Raw genomic sequence first — 16,792 nt, 5'->3', positions numbered from 1 at the left:
ATGGGTTAAGGCTGGATACCCGGGAGTAACCCTGGGGGACGACGCACATGATGGAGCGCCATTTAATGGAGTTAGGGCAAGGGTATGGGATACATTATGTAGGGCCTTTCCGCTCACTCCCGATCTACAGTCTTTGATGCAATATACCATGGGTGATGATGAGGAACCAGCTGGATGTATCCTTAAACTGCAGGAGAAGTTGAGAACAGAGATGGGAGAGCTGTGGGATCAATCAATACAATGTTTCTATTTTTATTGTAAAGAGGGGTTTGCCGAAGGAACAGCAGAAGGCATTGGACATGATTGTGGGTATTGAAGCAAAGGGTTAGCCGGAAATACAGAGCATAACAGTGCACCACTGCAAGAGGATTAAGGAGCAGCAGAGGGAAACAGTGCAAAGGTGTCAGGGGGATGAAGCAAAATTGGTGAAGAAAACATTGGCACAAGTGGCAGTTCAGGAGCCCGTGTGTATGCTAGTAAAGGTGGAGGCAATGGAGAGTACACAGCAAGTTGTGAGTGTCACTATTGCAGTGCTCTGGCCGGAAGGAGGACAGCGGGCGTGGGGCAACAGTACCCCATCCCACATTGGCAGCAAGCAGGAAGAGGGTTTGGACCAAGGGGAGGTGGATTCGGACAGTCTCAATGTTGGAATTGCTTAAGGTGGGGGTATTTAGCACGGGAGAGCAGGAGCAGACCTGCAGTGGGGTATAATTATGGGCCGCAGCAGCAGGGCCAAGGGCCCCAAGGACCTCAAGGACCTCAAGGATTAGGATACCAGCAACAGAGTCAAGGGTACCAGAACGAGGAGTACCCTCGGGGGCAAGACCAAACTTATAATCAGCAACCCCATGTGCCAGATACACAGGTAAAGCACCCGCCACAGCAACAAGAGGGCAGTGTTGCCCCGGTGCTTGGGGAACCAGGTGGGGCGGCCGCTCCCTTTGGGGGAGCAGCCGTACTAGGAGGTAGCCCCTTCTCGGTCCCTGGAACGAGCACATATCCTGATTAGGGCAGCCCACAGAGAGCACTCGCATGCCCAGTCCTGTTGACGACTATCCACCGTGAAGAGGAACCGTTGGTGGGGGCAGAGATAGGAAGCAAGCAATTCATATTTATGGTGGATTCTGGTGCAACTAAATTTTGTATTATGAAAGGCAAGTTTCCACTATCCGGAAAATATCTTTGACGCGCAGGGTTTCTCTAGGGCTATTTCCAAGGTGGGAGTTGGAAGTTCCGGCCCATGAAAAGTGGGAGGGAAGATAGTACAGGCGTCCCTACTATATTCCGAGAGTTCCCCAGTCAATTTACTGGTTAGGGACCTGCTCAGAAAGTTAAATATGACCATATCCTTCACAGATCATGGAATAGTCTGTTCGACTCCGGGGATATGTGCTGTAAGGGTGATGCTGATTATCCACACAATGACAAGAGAAGTGGTGGTCTGGGGGGATTCCTGTAGACCCAGACATGTTTATCTATGGTATCACGGTACTTGTGGTGAAGGCGGTACCCCAGATTGCCAAGCAATGTTGGTGAGTGCCTACAGATTTCAATTTCCGTCCAGCTGTGTCGCCGGAGGTGGTGGCAGGAACGATACTATCACTGGACCTGCAGGGGTTGGTAGTGTCAGACAGAAGGATTGTCCTATTAGTGGTGGATAGGGACGGGTGTGAGTGGCGCATAGTGCTATGTGTAGACCCAGCAGTACAGCTAAAGGAGATGACGGATGATGAATTGTTTGAGAATAACAACAAAGAGTGGGAAATAATACTGGAAATGTGCATCCCTTGTGACATAATGGTACAGTACTGTAGAGTGCAGTGTCCCTTAATGGCAGCAGTAACTCCATCTCAACTTTTCAAAGAAGATTTATGGCACGTGCCCCTGCAGTTGTGGACTTGTAACACCTGTGCGTATAATCCTAAAACAAGACGCGCTGCTGCCCCGGGTTAGACAATATCCACTATCAAGAGAGGCGGAGGAAGACAGAAAGACCATGCAGGCTCTCCTGGACCATGGGATTATCGTGCCATCTACGTCCCTGTGTAATACAGTGGTATACTGGTTAATAAATTAACAGGGGGCAACTGGAGAATGATCCAAGACTTGTGCCCCCTAAACAATGTGGTACAGAAAGAGTTTCCAGTGGCTCCAAATCCTGCAACGATTTTATGCAGCATTCCCAAGGAGGCTACATATTTCACTGTGGTGGATTTGAAAAATGCATTTTTCTCAATTAAACTCCATCCAGAGTCGAGGTACCTTACGGCATTTACGCCGGGTCAGGTGAGGTTTGAGCATTCTAGATTACCTCACGGGTATTGTGAGAGCCCAACCATATGTAACAGAATACTGCACGCTGAGTTAGGAAATATTCTGGTGCACGATTATCAAGTACGTAGATGATCTGCTAGTGTGTAGTGACAATGAACAGCATTGCCGAAGAGACTTGGTTGTACTGCTACAATTACTAGCTTGTAAGGGGTACAAGACTGATAAGGCCAAATTGCAATATTGCCAACAGAAAGTAATTTATTTGGGGCAGTTTATATCAGTGAATGGGAAGAGGATACAACCTGACAGGGGAGCATCGGTACGTGCCACCCCCACTGCTGCCTCGGTTAAGGAGATGCAATTACTGTGCAATTACTGCAGGGCCTGGATCCTCGATTATGCAGCATACACCTTTGCAGGCCCTAAGGGAAGCACAGAAAACAAAGGACCACAAATGATTGTGGACGGCAGAAAAGAGTAGACAATTTGACGAGATATAAAAAGAAGTTATCAGTTCGGCACCCATACTGTCCACCCCGGACTATACACAGGAATTCTATTTGTTTTCACATTCTGATGGTCAGCTTATGACAGCAGTGTTGACACAGAAGAGCACTATGGGCCATAAACTATTGGCTTATTATAGTGGTACTCTAGATGCAGTGATGCATGGGCAGTTTGCGTGCCAACAAGCATTAGCAGCCGCTGCCTTTGCCATAGAGAAAAGCTCTACGATTGCAATGGGGTGTTCAGTAACCTTGTACGTAGAACTTTCCTTGTTTGCCATCCCAGAATGATCCACCCTGAATACACAAAGGTTGTTGGCATATGAGATTATCATCTCGAAACCCCTATATTCACTTGGTTAGGTGTAGGACGGTGAATCCTGCCACCTTTTTAACAAGACATGCCTGCGGCAGAGGACCTGATAGCTCACGATTGTCCCACATACGAGTGGGAGGAGGAGGACACTCCTAAAGGAAGGTATTGTGCATTGACAGAGGGTATGGTACTTTTGGTTGACGGGTCGTCCACAATTGATGAGGAGGATGGACAGAGGCAGACAGGGGCAGCAGTGGTATGACCTGAGGGAGGTGAGTACAGGACGATGGTTATGAAAAGGTTGCCTACACAGTATTCCGTACAAGCGGCAGAACTCGTGGTGCTCATCGAAGCACAGAGAGCGTCGCAAGGGTGTCGTGTTATAATATATTCCGACTCAGCGTACGTTACAACAATGGTACATGCGGGTCTCTCCCGTTGGAAGAGGAGAGGGTTCAGGAGGGTGGGTGAATCTCCAGTACAGCATGCTGTGCTGTCAGAGATGCTGATAGAGGCATTATCACAGCCATCTGTTGTGGCGGTCCTCATGTGCGCCGCCCATACTCACAGAACCGACGAAATCTCAAGGGGAAACAGAGCCGCTAATGCGGCAGCCAAAATGGCGGCGTATCAGTCAAGTGAAACATCCACTGAGTATGTTATGAGGGCCCCACCGACAGATGAGCATCTAGTGCCTTACACTGCATTGCCCATCTCCCAGATTATTGAGATTCAAGGAAGGGCGCCTGAGTGGAAGGAGTTGTGGTTATGCAGAAGATGTAAGCAGTCCCAGAAAGATCTATTGTGGAGGCACAAGAGCTCTGGGAAGACAGTGATGCCCCGGGAATTGCTAGCGGTAGCATTTGAACAATTGTACTACCCATCCCATAGTGTTAGGACTCAAGTACTAAATGCAGCAGTGGTGGCTTGACACGTCGTGATGCAATTAAGTCTTTCTGACAATATACCTGTAACGCTCACCTGACTCCCACGGAGGCGCTGGCCTGGTTCGCGCTGCTGTGACCTCTTCTAAGGTGATGCGCAGGGTTCGGAAGAGGGACTGGACCGGGCCCCCAAATCTGGCTCGTCTGGCTCGCAAAAGTATCCTTCTGTAGGCGAAAATAGGGGATTAACTGCCTGCGGGGTAATGCAATCAGCCTCCCACTTTCCCCTCTCACCCTCCTCGAAACCCTTCTGTGATTCCTCGTAGCGTCTCACCTTAGGGTCTGGAAGGACGAGCTCTCCATCCTGCTTCTGATGCAGGGGCGCGTTGGTATCCAGTTACTTCACTGGATTTTTGGATTGGTGAGAACCAAACTTGCTTGGCTTCCAGGTAAGTTTTTTGATAAGAGGTTCCCCTTGTGTCCATGCATTAATGTACTAATGCTAGTGTCTTTTTCCCCATAGGGGCCGGGGTACGGAATGCCGGGGAACAGGCACCGACCCGAGATGAGAGGTGAAATCCTTGTAGAAATCAGGTAAATCTTTAATGAGTTTTTTTTATGTAATGTCTTTTCATTCGCTCATTAATGCTGATGTCTCTATTTCCCCTTAGGGGCCGGGGTCCGGAAATGCCAGGATGCGGCGCGGACCCGAAATGAAGAGGGAATGAATCAACAGGTAAGTCTTAACATGGAGATTTAGCTTTCCTTATTCCCTTCTCTCTCTCACCTTTTGTTCTGGTCTTTTTCTCCCTAGGTGCTGGGGCGTGACTGTGAATCCGGATGATCGCTGCTGAACATGGAGGCGCCCTGTTAAGGTGAGTGGAATGCGGCGCTGCAGCAATCGACGCAATGAGCTTTTAAATAAAAGTCTTCCTTTTCAGGATTGTCGGCGAGATGTCTCCGGGATGCGGATTTAGCAGGTAAGGACTTTTCCTTCTTCTGTTCTCTTCTTCTCTTCCTTTGCAGGTGATCCAGGATGCTGGCAGGCGTGGCAGAAGTCAGGATGCAGGAGCAGACACGGTGAGCGTCCAGCTGCTAGATGCAGAACAACGCGAAGCACGTGTGGCTGTTCGGGTGGGGTTTAAATAGCCTTGGAAGAAGTTCCAGGTATGTATCCTTCCTCCAATCAGGTATGTATCCTTCCCCGACCACGCCCGGATGGTAAATTAGTCCCACAGGTAAAGTAGTTCCTTTCAGGCCTCAAGGAGGCCGGGATCCTGCAGCATGGTCTGCATCAGGTAAGTGCACCCAAGCACTTCCATAATGAGCCTGGCGCCTATGGCGCCAGGACTGATGTCTTTTATGAGCCTGGCGCCATAGGCGCCAGGACACTGTCCAAAGGGCCCCTATATGGGGTTGCTGGGTCCTTCCTTGGGGACTGGATGTCCGCTTTCGGGGACGGAGGGCTTGAACCGGCTCCCCGGGAGCGGGCATCATGACAATACCCCTCAAGAGTACAAAAGGACAGATTGAGGTGAGTACTACCCGACAATGTTTGTACGCCCTGGTACCTGGACAGCTGGCTGCAAGAAAAAATAACCAAGTGTCACAATAGGATCCAATACAACGAGATAACTAAGCAACGTGATGAGTAAATACTCACAAGAAAGAAATGGAGACTGGGACTGATAGTTCCAGGCTAGTTTGGTGAGTATCCTGAAACAAGAGATAGAACTATTACCAGGAGTGCAAATGAGTAAGAAACAGAAGAACCAGACAGTAGTGGGCTTACCAATGATTATCCGTGAGGAGTTCTGAAACAGAGGTTGCTGGGATGAACTGGAAGTCCTGGGAACATCAAGTTTTTATTCCTATTACCGCCGGCAAGAGGACGCCTAAAGAAGTCTTTGATCCCTGCGCCGTTGCGCTAATGTTCTTTGATCCTTGCGCCGTTGCACTAATGTCTTTAAGCTCTTTAGAGTCTTTGGGCCGAAAAAACAGGAAAATGAGGAAAAGGTATGAAGATGAAACAGTTCAATCGAAGTTCCGGGTTTGCAACAAGCAGGTAAGAAGTGGGGAATGAGAGGAAACACTCAGTGGACTGTCTGGTATATGAACAAGCGGGTAAGACGTGAGAAATGGAGCAGATGCAATCCGTGGTCGTTCCGGGTTGTCAACGAGCAGGTAAGACGTGGAGGCTGAATATTGGTTCACTCCAAATATCCAGGAGAGTATCACTGATATGGTTGTCCATTGTACCACATGTCAATGTTTTAGCACAGATATGACACTACGGGCACTACGAGGCACATTGCACCGCCCTATTGGGCCGTTCTGTGAGTTACACATAGACTACGCTGATAAGGGGCAGCGTTGTAATTGATCGAGGTACCTCATTGTGGTGGTCTGTCCTTTTTCAAGGTGGGTGGAAGCAGGGCCATGTGCGTACCCAGACGCCAAGTGTGCTGCAAGGGTTCTGGTGCGGGAAGTTTTCCCGCACTGGGGTGTGTGCGAGGTTTTGAAGTCAGAAAATGGCACACAATTCTTAAATGCATTATTCCAGCATGATACAGCAATACTTGGTATCATGCATCAATTTATCAACCACAGGCCAATGGCGTTGTGGAGAGAATAAATGTCATCCTTAAGGGCAAGTTGTCCAAACTGTGCACCACAATGAAGAAAAACGAAGGGGTACTGTCTGCCCCTGGGGCCTTTTTAGCTTACGCACACAGCCAAGCAAAGACCACCACCTGTCGCCTCACAAGGTGTCACTGGTTGGAGCATGCACACCCCCGTGTCCCCTATGAGAAGGGTTTCTGATGCGCTTAGGACTGCACCAGTGTTAACTTGGACCATTAAATATGTCTCCTGACAGATTGCACCTCGCAGAACCGTGACTACGGAGATGCCCAATGCTGCACAGACAACGGGGACAGATACTGAGCATATAACAGCTAGACCACTGCTGCTGTGGGATTAAGTCTATGTCTGCAACTTTGTGTGCTGCTGGAACAATCCCCGGTTCCAGGGACCATACGAGGTGGTGTCTTGTAGTCCCCTTGCGGTTAAAGTGAAGGAATTGAGCTACTAGGTCTACCGCTCTGTCGTTCGTAAGGCACCTCCAACAGTGGTACATCAGTTGTCTTAAGAACAGGGGTAACAGTACCTGTACCCCGAGCACCTTACTGGCCTGCCCGAAGGAGACGTGGGTGTGTTGGCACGCTCAAGTGGCAGGCCCGGTTCAGCTGCTAGCTCCATACCTTTCTTCTTCTAAGAGTGCGTTCTCTCTCTCTCTCTTTCTCTCTTCTCTCTTCTCTCTCTCTCGTTTCTTTATTGTCTTGTACAGTATACATCTTGCACGTCTGTTTCTTTTTTGTTGTTCTGTGCACCTGTGCTTCTATTCCAGGTGAAAAGAAGATGGATGCAACTCATGTACATAGGCTGTTAAGTAGGGACCTAAGGCGTAGAGACGCAAATGAAAGATCATGTGAATGTATCTATTATTGTTGGTTAGCACTTGCTGGAGGATTGTGTGTGATATTGCTAGTACTATTCGGGGTGTAATGGGAGCAGGGGCTTATAGGAGGGGGGTCCTATAAAGAGGGGGAATTCGGGAAATAGGATTCTATATTATCCAGATGGAACAATATATATAAATGTCATTAAGACAAGTGGAGTCACATATATTAGTACTAATGTGAACATGAATAATAACAACGTAAACGGATTCAATGATTCCAATTTGCAAGTTTCGTCTGTAAAGAAAGCAGAGAACGAGGTGTTTACAATTGGCAGGGGACTGTCATCTACCAAGGAAAGATACAGTGGTATGTCTGACAGTATTACAAAACTGACGATCCTTGAGAATGTGTATAAAAGAATGAAAAGAGAAGTACGACAAAAGTATGACACTTATTTATTTATTTTTACATTTGTATAGCACGCTAAGCCCATGGGCGTCAAGGCGCTGCTTGATGAAACCAGTTACACATAGCAGAACCATAATATATACATCAAGGTTACATAGAAATACATGAAAACAAGTTGCACCAGTGATTGATACAGGAGTATGGTGGTAAAACTTGGTTGACCTTCATTGCTCGTTTCCCAGCCTCGGGGGGGGCACATTAGGAGTCAGGACTAGGTGAACAGTATATTTTCTAGCGCTTTCCTGAAGGTCTACTAGGACTGTTCGGCCCGTAGGGTGGGCGGGAGTAGGGTCCATTGCTTGGCAGCAAATGTTGGGAAGCTAGATCCTCCAGGTTTTTGCCGTTTGAATTTAGGTTGGGTGATGCAGTGGGTGTAGGCTGCTCTAGTTGGTCTGGCAGTTTGCTTTGGTGATTTTTGGGGATAAGTAGGGGGATGCAGTTTTGGATAGGCATCTGTGCGTGATAGAGAGGGTTTTGGAGATGATCTGTTCACAAATCGGTAGCCAGTGGGCAAGTTTTCTTGCTGCAGAGATGTGGTCAGCTCTAGAGGTGTTAAGCGCAGCTCTAAGAGCGTTATTTTGAATGACTTTCATTTTTCGAATGTTGGCGCCTGTGGTACCTGAAAAAAGGGCAGATTCAGTAGTCAAGTCTGAACCCTATGGTGGCGTGGCCTATAATCATGCAGATGTCTGAGGAAAGCAAAGGTCTAGCGGCATTTAGTAGTTTTGTTGTGTAAGTGGTGCTGGAGGCGATGGAACTCACTTGTCGTGTTAGTGATAGTGACACATCCATATACACCCCAAGTGTTTTCACTACCGGAGAGACTGGGATTGTTACTTTGTCGATATTGAGAGAAGAGTATTGGGGCTTTGTTTTTTTATTACTGAGGAAGGCCTACTATGAGACGCTCAGTCTTCTGGTCATTAAGGCATAGAGAGTGGGTGGCCATCCAGGATTGGATTGTCAAGTATACAGAGTTGGGAGAGGTAGAATCTTCTTGGTAGTTTCCGGAGAGGGGGAGTAAGATCTGCGTGTCATCGGCATAATTTGTATAGGATATGCCAATGGAGTCAAGGAGAGTGAATAGTGGTTTTTGGAATTTGTTATATAAGGTGGGTGACTCACAGGATTCTTGCAGGACACCGCAGGAGATGGGTGCTGGTGATGCACTGGCATCCACTGCAAATACCCTCATGGATGTATTCCCTAAGAAGGAGGATATCCAGGCTGAGGCTTCTGGAGAGAAGTTGGCTGATGTAGTTAGGTGCTGACCTGGGATTGAGTGGTCGACTAGGTCAAACGCAGCTGAGAGGTCTAGGAGAAGTAGCAGAGCGGGCTTGCCTTCATCCCTAATTTCATCGATTTGGATTTTTAGGTCGATGAGGGCCGATTCGGTCCCATGGCCTGTGCGAAAGCCTGATTGGTGCATAGCTAGGATTTTGTTGGCTCCAAGGTGTGTTTGAATTTGTAACTAAGCTGCTCTGTCAAGGATTTTAATTAGGAAGGGGACAGTTGTGATTGGATGGTAGTTAGTAGGGATTGCTGGGTCCAGTGTGGGTTTTTTGATAAGAGGGAGGACCCAAGCTTCTTTGAGGCTGGTGGTGACTAATCCAGTTGAGAAGGTTGCATTGATAAAGGCGGTAATGAGTCGGGTTAGGTGGGCTGAGCAATCTTTTTATGAGACTTGCAGGACAGATGTCCCCTTTGCAGCGGGACAGCTTGAGGCCTATGAGGAGGTACCAGGTAATATTATCCCCACCAATAATATTGCCATATATATGGTCGTCGGGAATGGCCATAGGCGATATTATTAGTGGGGATAATATTTGGGGTAAATGGGAGCGGGGGTTGCGGACGTGTCCCCTGCTCCCTTTAAAAAGGTTAAATGGGTTAATATCACCACAAAAATAAGGCGCTATTCTTGTATGGCGATATTTTTGCAGCAATATTAACTCATGGAACATATGAGGATGGCTTTGACTACATCCTCAGAGACATTGGTGAAGTGAAACAACAGAGGGGCGTGGTGGATGTCAGTGGGTGAGGTCTGGTCAGTCGGAGGTCTTAGTGATGGTTGGATCATGGCTTGTTTGGAGTCCATTTTCATTTGCAGGATTTCATTTTTGGTAAGCATAGCGTTTTGTATATCAGAGCACCATATGGCATCTATGGTTAGAGTGGTGGGTGGGATTATCGGAGTTTCTAATTCTCTGTAATACGGGCATTGTAGAAGATTTGGCAGCCATGATGTTTTTTGTATAGGTTGGCTCCTGTTGTGTACTGGAGCTTACTGGCCTCAGATGGAGATTTCTTCCAGTTAGCTTCAGCTAACCGCTTGTTGGTGCCAATTGTTTGGAGTTCTGGGGTAAACCAAGAGTTTCTATGTGCCGATGGTTTAAGCTTACGGGACTTTAGAGGTGTTATGTTGTTGATGGCTGCAGTTAGTGTTTCCGTGTAAAGGTTGGCAAGTGTGATTGGGTCATTGGGGAAAGGCGGATATGGTAGCAGTGAGCTCAGTAGGGGGGCTAGGCGTTCTGTTATGAGGTTTTTGGAGCTGCGGGCTAAGGTAGCAGGCAGGGGGGTGAGGACAGGCGGTAATTGGGTGACCGGCAAGATGCAACATTGCACAATGTTATGGTCTGACCATGGGCAGGGATTGTTAGAGAGGAGAGATACCTGTGAATTGAGGTCCGCGATCCAGTCAAGAGTTCTGCCTTTGTTAGGAGTGGGGCTGTTGACACAGTGATGGAAGCCAGGGGCGCTAAGCGAGTTAGACAGTGATAGGGATGCTGGGTCATCCGGGTCATTCAAGCCAAGACTGAAGTCTAAGGATAGCTTTAGATGACAGTGTGATGCGAGCATTCAGACAAGGAAGGAGGTTATTTTCAAAGGTCAGAGATGAGCCCGGGGGTCAGTAGATAGTATGAAAAGTGTTGGAGGTTGAGCCGGTCCATTTAAATTTCATGGATAGTATGTCAATGTTGTTCGGGAGGGAAGTGTTCAGTTGTCTAATGGGTAAGGTGTCCTTAGCGATCAGTACCACTTCCTTCCTTTGGCATTCATTCTATCTGCCCGGTAGATCGTATAACCGGGACGGAGGGCAATAGACAGGGCAGGACCAGAGGCTGCATGTAGCCATGTCTTAGGGATAGCTAAGATGTCTAGGTTACTAGCGGTGATGAGGTCCTAGATATCTGTGGCATGTTCTGGAATGGATATTGCATTGATTAGAGCACATTGTAGGGGGGAATAGGTAGGTTTATTTAGGACATTGGATGCAGTCTTCTTTGTAACATTCTGTTTTTTGTTGGTGGTGGTGCGATCCCTGAGGCAGATATTCCTTAGTGAGGTGTTGGGTGGAGTGGTGGTTGGGCTAAGGCTAGGGGTGGTTGAAGTAGCACGGCAGGGTTCGCCTAGACAAGTGTTTCTTGTGGTGTTTTTTTGTGGGCATGTTTTACTGGCAGTATGGTTGACACCTTGAGTGGTGGGGTAATGGAGGGCCCAGACTGCTGGGGTAAGGGTCATATTGGTGTCAGAACTGGTTGAGGTCAAGATGGGGGGGGACAGGGTTTTGACTTCTAGATGTACGACTTGGTCGAGGGTTTCAAGGATGGTAAAAACCAGTTGGGTTCTGGCAACAATACGGCTGTCCGAGGGTATGCAGGGTTAGAAAGCTTTGATGATTGTTTGCGGATAGGATGTTTTCTGAATGGGAGTCTGGTGGTTACAATGTGAGCCGGAGAGAGGCGCACGGCATTATGTGGCATGCGGGTGTTGCTGAGGCTGTCGTTCTTCCCATGTATCAAGGGTTGGGCTTTGATGTGATTGAGGCTATTCATCACCCTGAAGTCTTTAATTCCTAGTACTCTGATATGAGTGGTGTGGGGAGAAATGCTGTAAATGGGAGCTGTTATGTGTGATCACTCATTCTGAACGCTTAAGGGACTCCCACGGTGTTAGTACCACAAGCAGTCCCAATTATGGAGGCACAATGCCTGGTTCATCTTGCGCTATGTAGAATAAAAGGAATGTTCCAGACACACTGTGTGGAATTGGAAATGGTGAGGTCCAGACTTCATAAAGTGTCCCGATGACCAAAGAAACATCAAGTGTGTGGAGTTACCTTAATTTATGGTGAAAGGACGGAAGTATGTCAATAATAACTGGCAGGACAGCACACTACCTTGCTTAGCAGAAGGACTGGTAACATATAGCAAGGACAGAATAGCACGAGTGGTCAACTTCTGTACACAAATCTGGACTGATCATATCACAAAGCTAACATGAATTGCAACGATGGAAAAGCTGGTGCAAGTGCATAAGGAAGAAGAATACAAGCTCCGTTTCCACAGCAAGAGTACAGTCTCTGTTGGCACAAACCAACGTAAAGCCTTGAAGACTAAGCTCTTTGTTTGACTCCCTCCCTCTATCTCCACCACTTGAATCTGTATTGCTTACTGTACCTGACATGTAACCCATTGTAAAACTCTGACTCCTTCCCTCTATCTCCACCACTTGAATCTGTATTGCTTACTGTACCTGACATGTAACCCATTGTAAACTATGTAACTGTATTAATGCATTGTACTGGGCCGCTATCTTGTAACCCTTAAGCAAGCCTGCATACATATTCTTCCCAGTGCCTCTATGCCCGTGGGTTGTAGCGCGCTATACAAATACTAAAATAAAATAAGAATCTCTTGATCGCAGACATAAAGAAAGGAACAGCACCCTTGATGTAGTACTACTGTATCTGAGGTCGACAAGCTTACTTGCACCTCCCAGCGTCATGGAGGGGCTGTTGTTTGCTGGCAACATTGCATTCAGCGTTATTGGAAATCCCAGAAGAGCACCTGTGGGGGCGGGGGTGCTGCCTGCAGAGGGGCAAACAAGTTTCCCCACAATACAACCTGAAGATAAGAGCATGGTGCCTATACAAGAGCCCCACCGTCGACTAGTAAAAGGACAATTGCAGCAACCACAGAGAATGAAAAGATCAAATTCCATTCCTAAAGACTCTCCCACTTTACTTGCTGAAATACCAGAAGAATATCCTCTCAGCAGAATCCTTTTTCGCTTCTTTACTCTTGCAGGGGGTGGAGGCTGCAGCCAATGCTAAATGGCTGCAGATTGTGCCGTGGGAACTGATCCAGCTCGCAAACGACTCATAGAATGAGTTCACCCTGATCAAGATTGAGTTACGAGCACTAAGACTTATGACAATGCAGAAGAGAACCGTGCTCGATATGTTGACAGCAATGGAGGTTGGGGTTTCCAAAAAATGTTGCGATTCTTTTTGCACGTTTGTACCTGCAGAAGACGCGGAAAATGCATCACTATCCCACATCATTGCAGCTGTCAATGGTCTAGGTGTTCGCATGAAGAAAGAGGGAGGAATTCAGGACAATGATTGGCTAAGCAGGACTTTCAACTGAGCCCCATCGTGGCTAGGTGCAATCGTGAAGATGTTCATGCCCATTATTGTATTCACCCTGTTCATTTTCTTCATGTCAGCTGGTTCTTCGATGCTGTGCCACTGTGGCACCTGATAGTGCAAGAATGATGGTATCAATTGGGGGTTCAAAAGCACCTTGCGAAACAAAAAACATTGAAGTGCAAAGCGATGTTCCACTAGGTGGCCCGAAGTATGAAATGTGTCCCATCCAGTATGGAGATGAAGTTGATCCTTTATACCACACTGTCATTTCCCAACCCCCTGATCCAGAAAACTACACAGAGGTTTGGGTGGACCTGGCGGTGGAGGGGGGTTGTATTTACATGACTGTTCACCTGAAGAGTATGCGCGTAGGGGGGAAAGTTTATGATCAGTGTGCAGGGCGTGTGTGCCAGTTAAAAGGAATAAGCCATATGTGGATGTAGAAACTGGGGAGTGGGAGTGCAGAGCAATTCCAGAATTTGTTACTGTAGAAGTAACGAAAGGGGGGAATGTTGCGAAGGGGACAGCCCCCCAAACCCCGCTTGGTGCTTTCAAGTAAGGCGAGATGCATTTGAGGAACTGTAATGAACCAGGAGGGAGGGGGGTTAGTGAAAGGGGCACTTTCCTGTCCAGCAGGACCCCATGCTAACATCATCAATTATAGTGTATTCTTATGGTGTGGCCCAAGCGGCGGTTGGCATCGCTATTTTGCATAGATATTAATATTCCTAGGTAGAAGAGAAGGCTTGCGCGGTAAACACGGTAAAGGCGGCATTGCATGCACTAGGCCCAAATCTACAAGGCAATGGAAATCTCCAGTCATGCCCGAGCTCCCATGAGGACAGTTTGCACCCCCACCCGCCACACTGTTTGTCCATTGTTCTTGAAAGTATTGCGAAGATGTATCTTTCACCCAAGAGGAATGTGTGCCCTACAAGGCCGCAATCAGAGGCCCGGTGCCTGGTGTGCATGTTATTTCACTTTGGCCAAAGCCTGACCCGGCCCATTCCTGAGTGACCACGAGTTATAGCCCATATAACTGACTAAACCCTAATATCCCAGAATTCCATGAGACCAGGTGCCCTTTGACCATCAAGCCCAAAGTAACAAGTCCTGAAATGTTCAAAGAAGATGCATAGGATGTATCATTGCAGCGCCAATTGTGTGATTTGTATTGCGAGGTGTTGGGAGGAATACATTATAGTTCAAAACGAGGGCAGAGACCTTGGAGTCGGATGGCACAGAGGGAGTGAGTGAAATGTGCGGGTGAAGGTTAGAGTGCCCTGGAACCTCCTGCGTATCGGTTTTGAAGCCTACCAAGTGCATGGTATGAGTGATAAACAAGCTGTATAGTAGGAGTATAATTAATTTGTTGTCTGACCTTCGACGTGAGAAGACAACAAGCCCTGCAGCACCCACGTGATGGAAGACAGGCAGACTGGGCTGGGACCAATAAACTGCCATCCCATATGGATAAAAGCAGCACCTGTATAGGGTCCATCCAATCAGCCGCGCAGCTTTTCACTGTATGTACTGTGTCACTTATGATGATATTTTGCTTTAAGAGCTTCTGCTTGTACCTTTCTTTGGCAGAATGTTCTTAGTAGCAGAGTTCTTTGCTGTTGCTCTCATCTGCGCATGAGATTAAACTTGTTATCCATACAAGAGCGACTTGGGCCTTTCTTCCCTAGCGTGTTGTAGTCTCTCTGGTGTGAGCGTTCAGGAGCTTACTTTCACCACTTAATTATAAAAAGGCCCAGTGTCCAATAGTGAGTGTGGGAGTAATTGTGGCTCTGAGGAGAGAGAGGTGGTGGATGGGTGCAGCCACGAGTCATTAGAGGGAAGCGAAAAGAAGGACATTTAGGAGGAGAGAAAGAGTGGAAGTGGTGGACCAGTACACCAAGGACGAAGTAGAGAAGGAGGAGAAAGGGCGTATGGAGGGGGTTGGATGGCTCAGAGGGGAGTCAAGCAGGAGGAGAAGAGGAAGAGAGGAAAAAAAGACTGCGGCAGAGGAGGTGCTGGAGTGAAGTAGGAGGAAGAGCAGAAAGGAAAGAGAGTAATAGTGGTGTAGGTGCCGTAGGAACTGGAAGAGGAGGGGAAAAAAGAGAGAGAGAGGGGGAAGAGGTTAGAAAGAAAGAGCTGGAGAACAAGGATGGAGCAGAGAAGCAAGACGAAAGAGAGTAGAGGAGGTGGATAGTAACCCTAGAAGGGAAGAGCTGGAGAAGAACTGTCTGGAGAGGAGGAAGGTAATAAACAACAGAGGAAAGAAACAGGGGTTCGAGAAGATTAGTGGGGAGGTGAAAAAGTCCTGATCGGTGGTGGGTGTGGAGAAGGAAAGAGAAAAAAGTAAACCAGGGAGAGGGAGAGCAGAACAAGGGAGTTCAGAAGAAGGAGGAAGGGCCCAAGACAAGTGGCAGCTGGCTAGTATGGTGCCTACCACTCAAGTGCTTGCGGAGACTATGCCACTTCAGCAGGGGACCAGAGCCTTGCCTTCTCTGGTCCCAGAGTAATAAGGACCAGCATTGACAAAGCCTGAACACTAGGCCCAAGTTCCCATCAAGTCAAATTTGGAGAGCGACATCCTGACAAGCGCAATACAGGAGAGACCAACCAACCAAGTCAAACCCAAAAGCTGTGAGTGACATTATTTGACTACTGGGTGGTGGAGGCAAAGGGAACAGAGAGCCGGATGGAGGGACTACAGTCCTTAGGGAATTTGGAATGACTCACCATTTGTTTCTATAAGTGTCTGATACCTCTATTTTCAGTCTACCCCAAAGCCTTGACAAGTTGTCTTTGTAAAATAAACTTCTTTCAATCACATTCTCTACCTTCCGAAGTTCCGAGGAGAACATACCTGTGCAAAACGTATCCTGAGTGAAAAAACTGCGGCCAAACAAAGCTGAAATGTAGTGTGGAGCCAACGTTAAAGTCGCTCCAAAATAATTTTGCACCAAACCAGCCCTTTATCCCTCGAGGAAGAACTAGGAGCATGGCTCCTTTTTGTTGCAAAACTAGAGTGGGGAAACTATGATGGTATGATAAGTTATTTATTACGCGCTTAATTACCCAGAGGTTTCTAAGCCGGACCCGGGGATCGAACCAGTGTTGCTCCATGTCGTTTTGTTCCCAGGCGAGCACGTTGACCCGGACCTATCCTCTGGTTGCTGCGTGTGTCTCAGTCAGAGGACACCCGTCCCTTGGAAAGTGGACTGAGACTAACAGACTCATTTCCAGCTGCTGCAAAGATTTTTTTAGTATCTAAATATGACAACTGGCATGGGTGAAATCGAACTGGTGCCCAGTGGCGAAAGGCACTCTTACACTCCGCTGCACCTGTTGAGACACCCAGCCCCACGGAGAGTGCATTTGAGGGTTTTTAGATTCTCCCATAAACCGCAGAACAAGATTACAGTAGAGACACATGCCTTGAGAGGATTCCA

The 16,792-nt window shown here is 47.7% G+C and overlaps 1 protein-coding gene across 1 annotated transcript in view; it reads right to left on the bottom strand.

Moving 5' to 3' along the window:
- GANC (glucosidase alpha, neutral C) overlaps positions 1-16,792 on the bottom strand; it is a 730,404-nt gene that overhangs the window by 713,199 nt on the left and 413 nt on the right. The window lies entirely within an intron of this gene.

Source organism: Ambystoma mexicanum, chromosome 14, assembly GCF_040938575.1.
Source record: "Ambystoma mexicanum isolate Mex_15411 chromosome 14, UKY_AmexF1_1, whole genome shotgun sequence".
Classification (NCBI taxonomy): Eukaryota; Metazoa; Chordata; class Amphibia; order Caudata; family Ambystomatidae; genus Ambystoma; species Ambystoma mexicanum.
This window is presented reverse-complemented; position numbering and strand designations above follow the sequence as displayed.